This window comes from Caretta caretta, chromosome 4, assembly GCF_965140235.1.
Source record: "Caretta caretta isolate rCarCar2 chromosome 4, rCarCar1.hap1, whole genome shotgun sequence".
Lineage (NCBI taxonomy): Eukaryota > Metazoa > Chordata > Testudines > Cheloniidae > Caretta > Caretta caretta.
In genome coordinates, this window is record NC_134209.1 from 62,606,146 (window position 1) to 62,620,617 (window position 14,472).

The window sequence follows — 14,472 nt, forward strand, 5'->3', positions numbered from 1 at the left end:
TTGAGAGGTCATGGACTGGGGTTCAGACTGTTCTCACTTTTGAGCCTTGGGCCTCTTACACTGTGGCTCATAACAGTACAGAGATGGTGAGTATTGAGAAGATTGCAATCTGTGGTGTGGTTGAGAGTTAGATCTTCTCTTCTGTTCCACAGTGTAGATTCCTAAGGAGTATAGTGCAGTCCGAGAATCCTTCAGGATGTAGAGAGAAAATCTGTCTTCTCCACAAAGAGTTTGGCCCTTCAAATTGGAAGTCTGTAGCTATTTGGGCAATCTAGAGAGGTGTAGCTAACAAAAAAAAAAAATCAAAAAACACAACAACCCACAACTCACCTCAGTACCACTGTCATGGAGACTGGGCGGGCAACTGTTAACAGCTACATCCAGTGGTGTCTCTAGGACCGGTCTGGCTATTAACTGACCTTCTCTAAAAACGGTCTGAATCTGTTCTTTTTGTGTTTCCCAGGATGTTTTTGAAACATCCTGGGTTTCCCAAGATTAACAAAATTGTTTTGGCCATGACAGTTTGGTAATTTATGACTCTAAACAGTAATGTTGTTGATGAATATGCCATCTTGTGAAGCCTGATCACATGGAGTTGACTTGGCATTATGTTGCTTGCTTCATGTATTAACCACATCCACTATGATGGAGTTGGGTTGCGGATGTTGAAAACAAAGTCTACCTCTTTGGGTAGAGATGTAGGGTTGTTTTTGTTTACACTCTGTTGCTGGTTGGTGCGATGGAGGCTGGCTCTGCCAGATGATTTTGGTAGGATCTAGAATCGGCTCATTAATTGGGTGGACAGTTCTACATGAGAAGGTAGTGTGCAGAATTTCCACCAACTTGCGATGTGTATCTGCCACCTCCTGTAAGGGAATCTGCAGCTCGTCTGCCACCCTCTTGGTAAGATCCAGAAAGTTCTTAAATCTTCACCTCGTCTTGCGGGGTGGGCAGCACAGTCTCATCTGGGAGAGATGAGGAGAAGTGTGCTGAAGAGGTAGCTTCCTCTTCAGATGTGGGTTTTTTTTTCCCCTTCCCCCTTCTTTCCTGTTCTGAAAAAGCTTTCTCCTGTACTGGTTCAGGTGCCAGGCTGTAGCAAACCATCTGGTGGACTCCCTAAGAGACACCGGAGACGGTCGCGCCATGTGTGTGTCTATATCCGAAGAGTTACAATATGGCCTTGGGAGGGAGAGGCAGAAAGGCAGGCACGGGCGGTTGGTGTGATGGAATTGGGGGTGACCCTTGTAGTGTGATGGTGAGCCAGCTTGAGGGGCCAGGGAATGATCTTCTCCTGGCCAGTGTCAAATTCGTCGGTGGGTAAGGGTGCCGCTGACTGGGGTATTGGCAGTATACAGCCCAGTGCTAAGAGTGATTCTGGGTGCCGGGACGTGCTCGATACCGCAGTCCTGGTACCAAGTAATGGGGGTTGTGGTTCTTCCCCAATCATCAGGTCTCCAGGGTACCAGAGCTCATGCAGTACCATCGGTTCATTTGGTACCACAGAGGAGGGTCTGTGGTACACTGTCAGTACTGATAGTTGGGCAGAGTACTCCCTAAATGAGAGTTTTGCCCAGTACAAAAAGTTTGTTGGTGCCACATTTTTAGAGATGGTATGGTAATTGCCTCTCCCTGGGTACTGAGGCCACAGGTCTCCAGAATATCAGAGTACCTGTGTTACCATGGGCTCATCCAGAACCCCAGAGGAGTGTCTGTAGTTGGTATCAATGGTTGGGAAGGTGCAGAAAACTTCCTAGATGGGAGTTTCGTTGCATCTGGTACCAAAGGGTTTCTCTATGCCGCTCTTTTAAAGATGGTATGGTAACTGTCCCCTCTCCTTAGGGGACGGGAGAAGCCTCTGGTGTCTGGGTGTGGAAACAGAGCTGACAGCAGGGCTTCTCTGTGTCGCTCTTTTAGCGATGGTACGGTAATGGTGCCCTCTCGGTGCAGTAGTTGCCCAGAGTAGAACTCAGAGCAGCACAGAGCTTACAGAAGCCCCTTGTTGGTGCAGAGCTCAGAGCAGGGCAGAGCTCACAGCAGGAAGCCCCTTCTCAGGTTTCAGCTTCGGTGCCCAACCGTGTGGCAGCTGAGCTCACAGCAGGAAGTTAGAATCATAGAATACCAGGGTTGGAAGGGACCTCAGGAGATCTAGTCCAACCCGCTGCTCAAAGCAGGACCAATCCCCAATTTTTGCCCCAATCCCTAAATGGCCCCCTCAAGGATAGAACTCACAACCTTGGGTTTAGCAGGCCAATGCTCAAACCACTGAGCTATCCCTCCCCCTAAAGGTTCCTCTACTGGTATTGTCCTACCGAGATGGCCGCACTGGGGAACTCCCCTCTGGCTGGCCAGCTGCTCGGAGGAGCCTTTCCAGGGGGAGTCTGCTGGTGCCTTCTTTCTCTCTCTTCTCCTCTTCATCTCTCGACCCCTTTTGAAGTGAAGGGCTCCGAGGATGATCTGGGGTCAGCACCCACCGGAGTTCCCTGCAGACTGAAGTGTTTTCTCAAGAGGGAGGAATTTTTACTTCTGCTCCCAGCTCCTGTGAGCCTGCCATTTTAGGTGTGGCAGCTAACGCACTTCTGTGAGGGTCTCCCAGGCACAGTGAGTGTCTGGCCATGACAGGAACTGACTCCTGGCAGGAGAGGCACCGCTTGGAGCGGAGAGAGCCAGGCAAGCCCCTGGGCAGGGGCGGGGGTCATCCTCCAGCAGGGAGGAATATGCGCAAGAACATCCTCTTTACTTTTTTTTTTAACTGAAAAATAAATAATTATGAGTCGGGCGGGGGGGGGGGGGGGGGATGCCTCCAGATAGGGAAGGAAAGTAAAGTTCTTTTCCTTTTTCTCTTTTCTTTTTAAACCAAAGGAATAAAATAAAATGAAACAAAACACTAGCCTGAGTACTTTTAAGGAGAACAAAGGTAACAAAACAAACCCTACTTATGCTAATGACACAGATAGGGGCAACTGCTCCTTCAGTCAGAGGCCAAAGGCGGTAGAGAAGGAAGTGAGGGGGGGTTCCCCGTGCAGCGCTAAATAGCCTGGAGGCAGACCATGAGGGAGGGAGAGTACATGCGCAGGCTCAACGGACACTGCTACCAGAAAGAAAAGGAGGACTTGGGGCACCTTAGAGACCAACCAATTTATTTGAGCATAAGCTTTCGTGAGCTACAGCTCGCTCATGAAAGCTTATGCTCAAATAAATTGGTTGGTCTCTAAGGTGCCCCAAGTCCTCCTTTTCTTTCTGTGAATACAGACTAACACGGCTGCTACTCTGAAAACTGCTACCAGAAATCTCCGATTAGAGGTGCAGGGGCACACAGACACCTAAAGTGGAGTACCCATAGGGACACTACCCGAAGAAGGAAAGGCTCATCCTCATTTTTCACATATTGGAACAACTTACCACAGGTTGTGGTGGATTCTCCATCACTGACAATTTTAAACTCACAATTGGATGTTTTCCTAAAAGCTCTGCTCTAGGAATTATTTTGGGGAAGTTCTATGGCCTATGTTATACAGGTCAGACTCGATGATCACAATGGTAACTTGTGGCCTTAGAATCTATGAATCTGTACTCAGCACAGGATTGGAATACAAAGATGAGCGACAATTAAAATGATTACTAATGTGAGCCAGTGGATTTTCACCAGTCCCAGTTCGGCAGATGATTACTAATGTGACTTGACCCTCCAGCTAAGCCACAGATCCCACAGCTCCAAATGTCACCATTGCCTGGTGGATCAGGATGACCACCACAGAAAGGGTGATGGGTAGAAAGGGCACCAGGGAAAATGTAGGAGAACCAGAAAAAAAAAAAGAAAAGAAGGGGGATGTATCTAGGGCTGTCAAGCGATTAATCGCGCTGTTAAACAATAATAGAATATCATTTATTTAAATATTTTTGGATGTTTTCTACATTTTCAAATATATTGATTTCAATTACAACACAGAATACAAAATGTACAGTGCTCACTTTATATTTATTTTGGATTACAAATATTTGCACTGTAAAAAACAAAATAAATAGTATATTTTTCAATTCACCTAATAAAGAGATTGCAGTACAGTACTTGTATCATGAAAATTAAACTTACAAATGTAGAATTATATAAAAAAAACAAACAAAGCCTGCATTCAAAAACAAAACATTGTAAAACTTTAGAGCTTACAAATCCTCTCAGCCCTACTTATTCAGCCAATCACTCAAACAAGTTTGTTTACATTTGCAGGAGATAATGCTGCCCACTTCTTCTTATTTGCAATGTCACCTGAAAAGTGAGAACTGGTGTTCTCATGGCACTGTTGTAGCTGGCATCACAAGATATTTACGTGCCAGATGCACTAAAGATTCATACATCCCTTCATGCTTCAACCACCATTCCAGAGGACATGCATCCATGCTGACGACGGGTTCTGCTTGATAACGATCCAAAGCAGTTCAGACGGACACATGTTCTGGCTCAGATGATGAAAATGATGCCAGCAGCAGAAAGTTGATTTTCTTTTTTGGTGGTTCGGATGCTGTAGTTTCCGCTTCGGAATGTTGCTCTTTTAAGACTTTCAAAAGCATGCTCCACACCTCATCCCTCTCAGATTTTGGGAGGCATTTTAGATTTTTAAACCTTGGTTCGAGAGCTGTAGCAATCTTTAGAAATATCACATTGATATCTTCTTTGCATCTTGTCAAATCTGCAATGAAAGTGTTCTTAAAACGAAAATGTGCTGGTTCATCATCCGAGACTGCTATAACATGAATTATGTGGCAGAATGCAGGTAAAACAGAGTAGGGGACATACAATTCTCCCCCAAGAGTCTTCTCAGTCATTAAGTAATTAACACATTTTTTTTAAATGAGCATCATCAGCATCATCAGCATGGAAGCATGTCCTCTGGAATAATGGCCAGAGCATGAAACGGCATACGAATTTTAGCATATCTGGCACATAAATACCTTGCAATGCCGACTACAAAAGTGCCATCCGAACATCTCTGTTCACTTTCAGGTGACATTGTAAATAAGCAGCAGGGAGCATTATCTCCTGTAAATGTAAACAAACTTGTTTCTCATAGCGATTGGCTGAACAAGAAATAGGACTGAGTAGACCTGTAGGTTCTGAAGTTTTACATTATTTTGTTTTTTGAGTTCAGTTATGTAACGAAAAAAATCTATATTTTTAAGTTTCACTTTCATGTGAAAGAGATTGCAGTACAGTACCTGAGGTGAATTGAAAAATGCTATTTCTTTTGTTTCACTTTTACAGTGCAAATATTTGTAATAAAAATAATATAAAGTGAGCACTGTACACTTTGTATTCTGTGTTGTAATTGAAATCAATATATTTAAAAATGTAGAAAAACATCCAAAAATATTTAATAAATGTCAATTGTTTAACAGGGAGATTAAAACTGCAATTAATCACAATTAATTTTTTTGAGTTAATCATGTGAGTTAACTGCGATTAACCGACAGCCCTAGTTATATCAGTATTCAGTTTATCACCATCTACAACCAAAAGTCTTTAGTCCAGTTTCCCTATAAGATCTCTTACCTCTCAGGCAAGTCCACAGCTCATAGAATAATAAAAATGTAGGGCCAGAAGGGTCCTTAAGAAGTCATCAGCCCAGTTCCCTGCACTGACACAGAACTAAGTACACCTAACCTGTTCTTAAATACCTCCAATGATGGGGATTCCACAATCTCCATTGTGTTCTAGAGCTTAACTACCCTTAGCCCTGGTCTACACTAGGACTTTAGGTCGAATTTAGCAGCGTTAAATCAATGTAAACCTGCACCCGTCCACACGATGAAGCCCTTTATTTCGACTTAAAGGGCTCTTAAAATCGATTTCCTTCCACCCCTGACAAGTGGATTAGCGCTTAAATCGGCCTTGCCAGGTCAAATTTGGGGTACTGTGGACACAATTCGACGGTATTGGCCTCCGGGAGCTATCCCAGAGTGCTCCATTGTGACCGCTCTGGACAGCACTCTCAACTCAGATGCTCTGGCCAGGTAGACAGGAAAAGGCCCGAGAACTTTTGAATCTCATTTCCTGTTTGGCCAGCGTGGCAAGCTGCAGGTGACCATGCAGAGCTCATCAGCAGAGGTGACCATGATGGAGTCCCAGAATCGCAGAAGAACTCCAGCATGGACTGAATGGGAGGTACGGGATCTGATCGCTGTTTGGGGAGAGGAATCCGTGCTATCAGAACTCCGTTCCAGTTTTCGAAATGCCAAAACCTTTGTCAAAATCTCCCAGGCCATGAAGGACAGAGGCCATAACAGGGCCCCGAAGCAGTGCCGCGTGAAACTTAAGGAGCTGAGGCAAGCCTACCAGAAAACCAGAGAGGCGAACGGTACTCTCCGGGTCAGAGCCCCAAACATGCCGCTTCTATGATGAGCTGCATGCCATTTTAGGGGGTTCAGCCACCACTACCCCAGCCGTGTTGTTTGACTCCTTCAATGGAGATGGAGGCAACACGGAAGCAGGTTTTGGGGACGAAGAAGATGAGGAGGAGGAGGAGCAGGTTGTAGATAGCTCACATCAAGCAAGCGGAGAAACCGGTTTTCCCGACAGCCAGGAACTGTTTCTCACCCTGGACCTGGACCCAGTACCCCCCGAACCCACCCAAGGCTGCCTCCTGGACCCGGCAGGCAGAGAAGGGACCTCCGGTGAGTGTACCTTTTAAAATACTATACTTGTTTTAAAAGCAAGCATATGAAAGGATTAATTTGCCCTGGCATTCGTGGCTCTCCTGGATGTACTCCCGAAGCCTTTCCAAAAGGTTTCTGGGGAGGGCAGCCTTATTGCGTCCTCCATGGTAAGACACTTTACCACTCCAGGCCAGTAGCACGTACTCGGGAATCATTGTACAACAAAGCATTGCAGTGTATGTTTGCTGGCATTCAAACAACATCCGTTCTTTATCTCTCTGTGTTATTCTCAGGAGAGTGAGATATCATTCATGGTCACCTGGTTGAAATAGGGTGCTTTTCTTCAGGGGACACTCAGAGGTGCCCGTTCCTGCTGGGCTGTTTGCCTGTGGCTGAACAGAAATGTTCCCCGCTGTTAGCCACGGGGATGGGGGAGGGTTGAGGGGGTAGCCACGCTGTGGGGGAAGGCAAAATGCGACCTTGTAATAAAAGCACATGTGCTATGTATGTAATGTTAACAGCAAGGTTTACCCTAAAAGACGGTAGCCACTGTTTTATAAAATGTGTCTTTTTAAATACCGCTGTCCCTTTTTTTTTCTCTCCACCAGCTGCATGTGTTTCAACGATCACAGGATCTTCTCCTTCCCAGAGGCTAGTGAAGATTAGAAAGAAAAAACAACACACTCATGATGAAATATTCTCTGAGCTCATGCTCCCACACTGACAGAGCACAGACGAATGTGTGGAGGCAAATAATGTCAGAGTGCAGGAAAGCACAAAACGACTGGGAGGAGAGGTGGCAGGCTGAAGAGAGTAAGTGGTGGGCTGAAGACAGGGCTGAAGCTCAAATGCGGCCGCAGCGTGATGAGAGGAGGCAGGATTCAATGCTGAGGCTGCTGGAGGATCAAACCAATATGCTCCAGTGTATGGCTGAGCTGCAGCAAAGGCAGCTGGAGCACAGACTGCCGCTACAGCCCCTGTGTAACCAACCACCCTCCTCCCCAAGTTCCATAGCCTCCTCACCCAGACGCCCAAGAACGCGGCGGGGGGAGCCTCCGGCCAACCAGCCACTCCACCACAGAGGATTGCCCAAAAAACAGAAGGCTGGCATTCAATAAATTTTAAAGTTGTAAACTTTTAAAGTGCTGTGTGGCATTTTCCTTCCCTCCTCCACCACCCCTCCTGGGCTACCTTGGTAGTCATCCCCCTATTTGTGTGAGGAATGAATAAAGAATGCATGAATGTGAAACAACAATGACTTTATTGACTTTGCAAGTGGTGATCGAAGGGAGGAGGGGAGGCTGGTTAGCTTACAGGAAAGTAGAGTGAACTAAGGGGCAGGGGGTTTCATCAAGGAGAAACAAACAGAACTTTTACACTGTAGCCTGTCAGGTCATGAAACTGGTTTTCAAAGCTTCTCTGATGCACACCACGCCCTCCTGTGCTCTTCTAACCGCCCTGGTGTCTGGTTGCGCGTAACCAACTGCCAGGTGATTTGCCTCAATCTCCCACCCCGCCATAAACGTCTCCCCCTTACTCTCACAGATATTGTGGAGTGCACAGCAAGCAGTAATAACAGTGGGAATATTGGTTTCGCTGAGGTCTAAGCGAGTCAGTAAACTGCGCCAGCGCGCCTTTAAACGTCCAAATGCACATTCTACCACCATTCTGCACTTGCTCAGCCTGTAGTTGAACAGCTCCTGACTACTGTCCAGGCTGCCTGTGTATGGCTTCATGAGCCATGGCATTAAGGGGTAGGCTGGGTCCCCAAGGATAACTATAGGCATTTCAACATCCCTAACAGTTATTTTCTGGTCTGGGAATAAAGTCCCTTCCTGCAACTTTTGAAACAGACCAGAGTTCCTGAAGATGCGAGCGTCATGTACCTTTCCCGGCCATCCCATGTTGATGTTGGTGAAACGTCCCTTGTGATCCACCAGAGCTTGCAGCACTATTGAAAAGTACCCCTTGCGGTTTATGTACTCGCCGGCTTGGTGCTCCGGTGCCAAGATAGGGATATGGGTTCCGTCTATGGCCCCACCACAGTTAGGGAATCCCATTGCAGCAAAGCCATCCACTATGACCTGCACATTTCCCAGGGTCACTACCCTTGATATCAGCAGATCTTTGATTGCGTGGGCTACTTGCATCACAGCAGCCCCAACAGTAGATTTGCCCACTCCAAATTGATTCCCAACTGACCGGTAGCTGTCTGGCGTTGCAAGCTTCCACAGGGCTATCACTACTAGCTTCTCAACTGTGAGGGCTGCTCTCATCTTGGTATTCATGCGCTTCAGGGCAGCGGAAAGCAAGTCACAAAGTTCCATGAAAGTGCCCTTATGCATGTGAAAGTTTCGCAGCCACTGGGGATCGTCCCAGACCTGCAACACTATGCGGTCCCACCAGTCTGTGCTTGTTTCCCGAGCTCAGAATTGGCGTTCCACAGCATGAACCTGCCCCATTCGCACCATGATGCATGCATTGGCAGGGCCCATGCTTTCAGAGAGGTCTGTGTCCGTGTCCTGATCACTCACGTGACCGCGCTGACGTTGCCTCCTCGCCCAGTATCACTCTGCCAGGTTCTGGTGCTGCATATACTGCTGGTAATGCGTGTGGTGTTTAATGTGCTCCTAATTGCTTAAGTGAGCTGAGTGGCCTCCATGCTTGCCTTGGTATGGTGTCCGCACAAAAAAAAGGTGCGGAACGATTGTCTGCCGTTGCTCTGACGGAGGGAGGGGCAACTGATGACATGGCTTACGGAATTAAAATCAATAAAGGGGGTGGCTTTACATCAAGGAGTATTTCAGGCAGGACTTCACAGAGGGTTCCAATAAGAAATGGTTCACCTAAGTAATTGTTCTTATTGGAACAAGCAGGTTGGTCTGGCCTCTGATTGATACATGGCTAGATTTACATACGGTGACGGTTACCTGAGCGGGCTCCATGCTTGCCGTGGTATGGCGTCTGCACAAGTAACTCAAGAAAAAAGGCGTGAAACGATTGGCTGCTGCTGCTTTCACGGAGGGAGGGAGGGAACGGGGGCCTGATGATATGTACCCAGAACCACCCGCGACAATGTTTTAGCCCCATCAGGCATTGGGATCTCAACCCAGAATTCCAATGGGCAGCGGAGACTGTGGGAACTGTGGGATAGCTACCCACAGTGCAACACTCCGGAAGTCGACGCTTGCCTCGGTACTGTGGAAGCACTCCGCCGAGTTAATGCACTTAGAGCATTTTCTGTGGGGACACACACACTCGAATATATAAAACCGATTTCTAAAAAACTGACTTCTATAAATTCGACCTAATTTCGTAGTGTAGACATACCCTTATAGAGATTGAAGCGTTCGCCACTGAATGCATCCGATGAAGTGGGCTGTAGCTCACAAAAGCTTATGCTCAAATAAATGTGTTGGTCTCTAAGGTGCCACAAGTCCTCCTTTTCTTTTTGCGGATACAGACTAACATGGCTGCTACTCTGAAACCTTATAGTTAGTTTTTCCTAATATCTAACCTAAATCTCCCTTGCTGCAGATTAATCCCATTGCTTCTTGTCCTATCTTCAGTAGACATGGAGACCAATTTAATTGGTCCTCTTTATAACAGCCCTTAGCATATTTGAAGACTTATGAGGTCCTCCCTCAGTCTTCTTTTCTCAAGACTAAAACATGAAAAGTTTTTTTAACCTTTCCTTTTAGGTCAGGTTTTTCTAAATATTTTATCATTTTTGTTACTCTTCAATTTGTCCACTTCTTTCCTAGAGCGTGGCACCTCAAATTGGACACAGTACTCCAGCTAAGGCTTCACCAATAGCAAGTAGAGTGGGACAGTTACCTTTCATGCCCTACATATGACACTCCTATTAATATTAGCCTTTTTTGCAATTGCATCCATTGTTGACTGGCCATATTCAATTTGGGATCCACTATAACCCCCAGCTCTTTTTCAGCACTACCACCACCAAGCCAGTTATTCCCCATTTTGTATTTGTGCATTAGATTTTTCCTTTCTAAGTGAAGTACTTTGCACTTATCTTTATTGAATTTCATGTTGTCGATTTTAGACAAATTTTCTAATTTGTCAAGGTCGTTTTGAGATCTACTCTGTCCTCCAAAGTGCTTACAATCCCTTCCAGCTTATCATATGCAAAATTTTATAAGCATGCTCTTTACTCCATTTTCCAAGTCATTAATGAAAATATTGACTAGGACCAGACCCAGGACTGACCACAGTGGGATACCACTAGGTACACCATCCCAGTTTGACAGTGAACTATTAATAACTATTCTTGGAATATAGTCGTTCAACCAGTTGTGCACCCAATTTATAGTAATTTCATCTAGACTACATTTCCTTGGTTTGTTATGAGAATATCATGTAGGATTGTATCAAAAGCCTTACTAAAAAGCAAGATCTATCACCTCTACTGCTTCCCCTTTATCTACTAGGTCAGTAACCCTGTCAGAGAAGGAAATTAGGTTTGTTTGCCGTAATTTGTTCTTGACAAATTAATGCTGCCTATTCCTTATTACTTTATTCTCTTTCAAGTGCTTAAAAATTGATCAATACCTGGAATTATACTGGAATGAATTAAAGTTCGGGTGACTGGTCTATACTTCCCCTGATCCTCTGTTCCCCCTTTTGAAGAAAGAGGATGGCTGAGGTCCCAGAGAACTTGAGAAGGGCAAACATAAAATCTAAGAGTTGTCCAAAGTAATTGCTAATGGTTCCAAGATTGCTTCAGCTAGTTCTTTAAGTACCTTAGGATGAATTTCATGATGCCTTGCTACCCTGAATATATCTGACTTATCTAATATTCCATAACCTGGTCTTTCCCTAGTTTGGCTTGTATCCTTTCTCCCTTCCTGTTAATATTAATTGTGTTGAGTATCTAGTCACACCTAATCTTTTTAGTGAAGACTGAAGCAAAATAGAATCATAGGACTGGAAGGGACCTCAAGAGGGCATGTAGGTCAGTCCCCTGCATTCATGGTAGGACTAAGCATTATCTAGACCCTCCCTGACAGGTGTTTGTCTAACCTGCTCTTAAAAATCTCTCATGATGGAGATATCATAACCTCCCTAGGCAATTTATTCCAGTGCTTAACTACCCTGACAGTTAGGAAGTTTTTCCTAATATCCAACCTAAACCACTGTTTTTGTAATTTAAGACCATTGCTTCTTGTCCTATTCTCAGAGGTTAAGAAGAACAATTTTTCTCCCTCTTCCTTGTAACAACCTTTAATGTACTAGAAAACTGTTATATTCCCTGAGTCTTCTCTTCTCCAGACTAAACAAACCCATTTTTTTCCAATCTTCCCTCATGTTTTCTAGAGCTTTAATCATTTTTGTTGCTCTTCTCTTGACTTTCTCCAGTTTTTCCACATTTTTCCTGAAATGTGGTGCCCAGAACTGGACACAGTGCTCTAGTTGAGGCCTAATCAGTGCAGAGTAGAGCAGAAGAATTATCAAAAGTCTTACTACAGTGTAGATATACCATATCTACCACTTCCCACCTATCCACAAGGCTTGCTACCCTGTCAAAGAAAGGTATTAGGTTGGTTTGATATGATTTGTTCTTGTCAATTCCGTGATGACTGTGGGTCATCACTTGATTATCTTCTAGGTGTTTGCAAATTGATTACTTATTTACTCCATTATCTTTTCGGGTACTGAAGTTAAGGTGCCTGGTTTGTAGTTCTCCAGGTTGTCCTTATTTTCCTTTTTATAGATAGGCAAATATAGTGCCATTTTCTAGTCCTCTAGCATCTTTCCTGTCTTCCATAACTTTTCAAAGATAATCCTAATGGCTCAGATACCTTCTCAGTCTTTTTGATGTCATCACTTATTAGCTCTCTTTTCCTGCTAAGTAGATGACCTAACTTTCCATAGTCTCTCTCTTGTTCCTAATGTATTTAAAGAAACTCTACTTATTGCCTTTTATGTCCATTGTGAGGTGTAACTCATTTTGTGGCTTAACGTTTCGGATTTTTGTCTCTACATGCTTGTGTTATTCTTTTGTACTTCTCAGCAGTTAGTCCTTATTTCCACTTTTCAAAGGATTCCTTTTTGATTTTCAGGTTATTAAAGAGCTCCTGATGGAGCCATATTGGCCTCTTACTATTCTTCCTATCTTTCCTTCACCCTGGGATAGTTTGCAGTCGTATCTTTAATACTGTCTCCTTGAGAGACAGCCAGTTCTTCTGAACTCCTTTCTCCCCCCTTAGATTTGCTTTCCATGGGACCTTATCTACAAGTTCTCTTAATTTGCTAAAGTTTGCTTTTTGAATTCCACTGTGCATATTCAGCTGCTCTCTCCTTTGAATAATGAAGCCATCATTTCATGATCACTTTTACCCAAATTGCCTTCCACCTTCAGATTCGCTACACATTCTTCCCTGTTGGTCAAAAGCAAATCTAAAAAAATGGCTGTCACCCTAGTTACTTCTTCCACTTTCTGAAACAAAAAAATGTCCCCAATACTTTCCAAGAAGTTATTGGAAATTATGTATTTTGGTGTATTCTTTTTCCAGCAGTTATGTGGGTAAGGCCCCTCATTAATACACGATCTTCTGTGTTGGATATTTCTGTTACTTGTTCTAGAAAGCCTTATGCACTGGTTTGCCTTCCTCCTCCTCAGCTGCTGTAATCATCTGTGGTCAGCAAGCATCCTCCATCCCAGATGTTTCCAGGTGCATCCTGTCAATGAAGTCCTTGCACTCCCAGATGCTATGCAAATGAACCACCTCTGCCTGCAGCTCTCTTACCTGCTTACTGAGGGACTTCACCAACAGAAACTTCACACCAGGTGGCTTCCAAGGAAGGCAAACCCAGTCCATGCCCAACTCTCCCCAAATTCAGTGCCTTTTTCCATGAAGTGATTGCATCCACTCATGCCCATTTCTGGAGCTATTTTTATCACTCATGCAACATCTGTCTTCTTAGGTGTTGCCTGTCCACTCTCTGGAATTAAGTGGGTCTGGGCTTATGTAAACCCCAGATTTCTCTCACTTCCAGCAGCCTCTGGGAGGAGTGGTTAACTGGAGTTAGGGTGACCAGATGTCCCGATAAAATTGGGACTGTTCCGATTTTTAGTTCCTTGTCCCAACCGATGCACGGTTGGGGAAGCCATTTGTCCCGATATTGTGGGGTTTTTTTTTTGCGCTTCGGCAACTCCGCTCCAGCCACTTTTGGTTTTTTTGTTTTGCTTCCCCCATGTGACCCAATATTTTGTCTGTTTCATCTGGCCACCCAAACTGGAGTCAGCTACATCTTCTTATGCCAACTACCAATTACCAGCCAACCTTTCTAACCCACTCTTGGCCCAATTACACAGGAAACCAAGGCCCCCCTCCCCAAACAAAAATAAACACAAAATTTCCTCTTACAGGGAAAAACAGCTCATTAAGTAGGAGAAGCCTTTCCCCCTGCTCACTGCATACAACCTTTCTGCAGCTTGCTTCTCTGCCCTCTTCTCTTTTCTCTCCCATTGGAAAAGGTTTCTAAAGGTCACAGGCTGCCCTTAATTAGACTCAGGTGTCCATAATTAACCTGAGATAACCTCTTTCGGGTCACAGGAAAAAGGGCTTTAACCATCTAAGGCTGATACACCTGCCTTCAACCACCCTTCCAGGGCTCCTTCACAGAGCCATGAGCATGGGTATGTACCTGGTGCAGGTTATCCCGTTCCTGATGTGGTGTGCGGGAGACCTTGACGCATGTCTGTCTATACTGTGCCAGGTTGCAGCCCCTATTCCGGCTCCTCCAGAACCTCATTAAGGTTTTGGCTTCACTTTTCTATATATGCACACCCAATCTGTG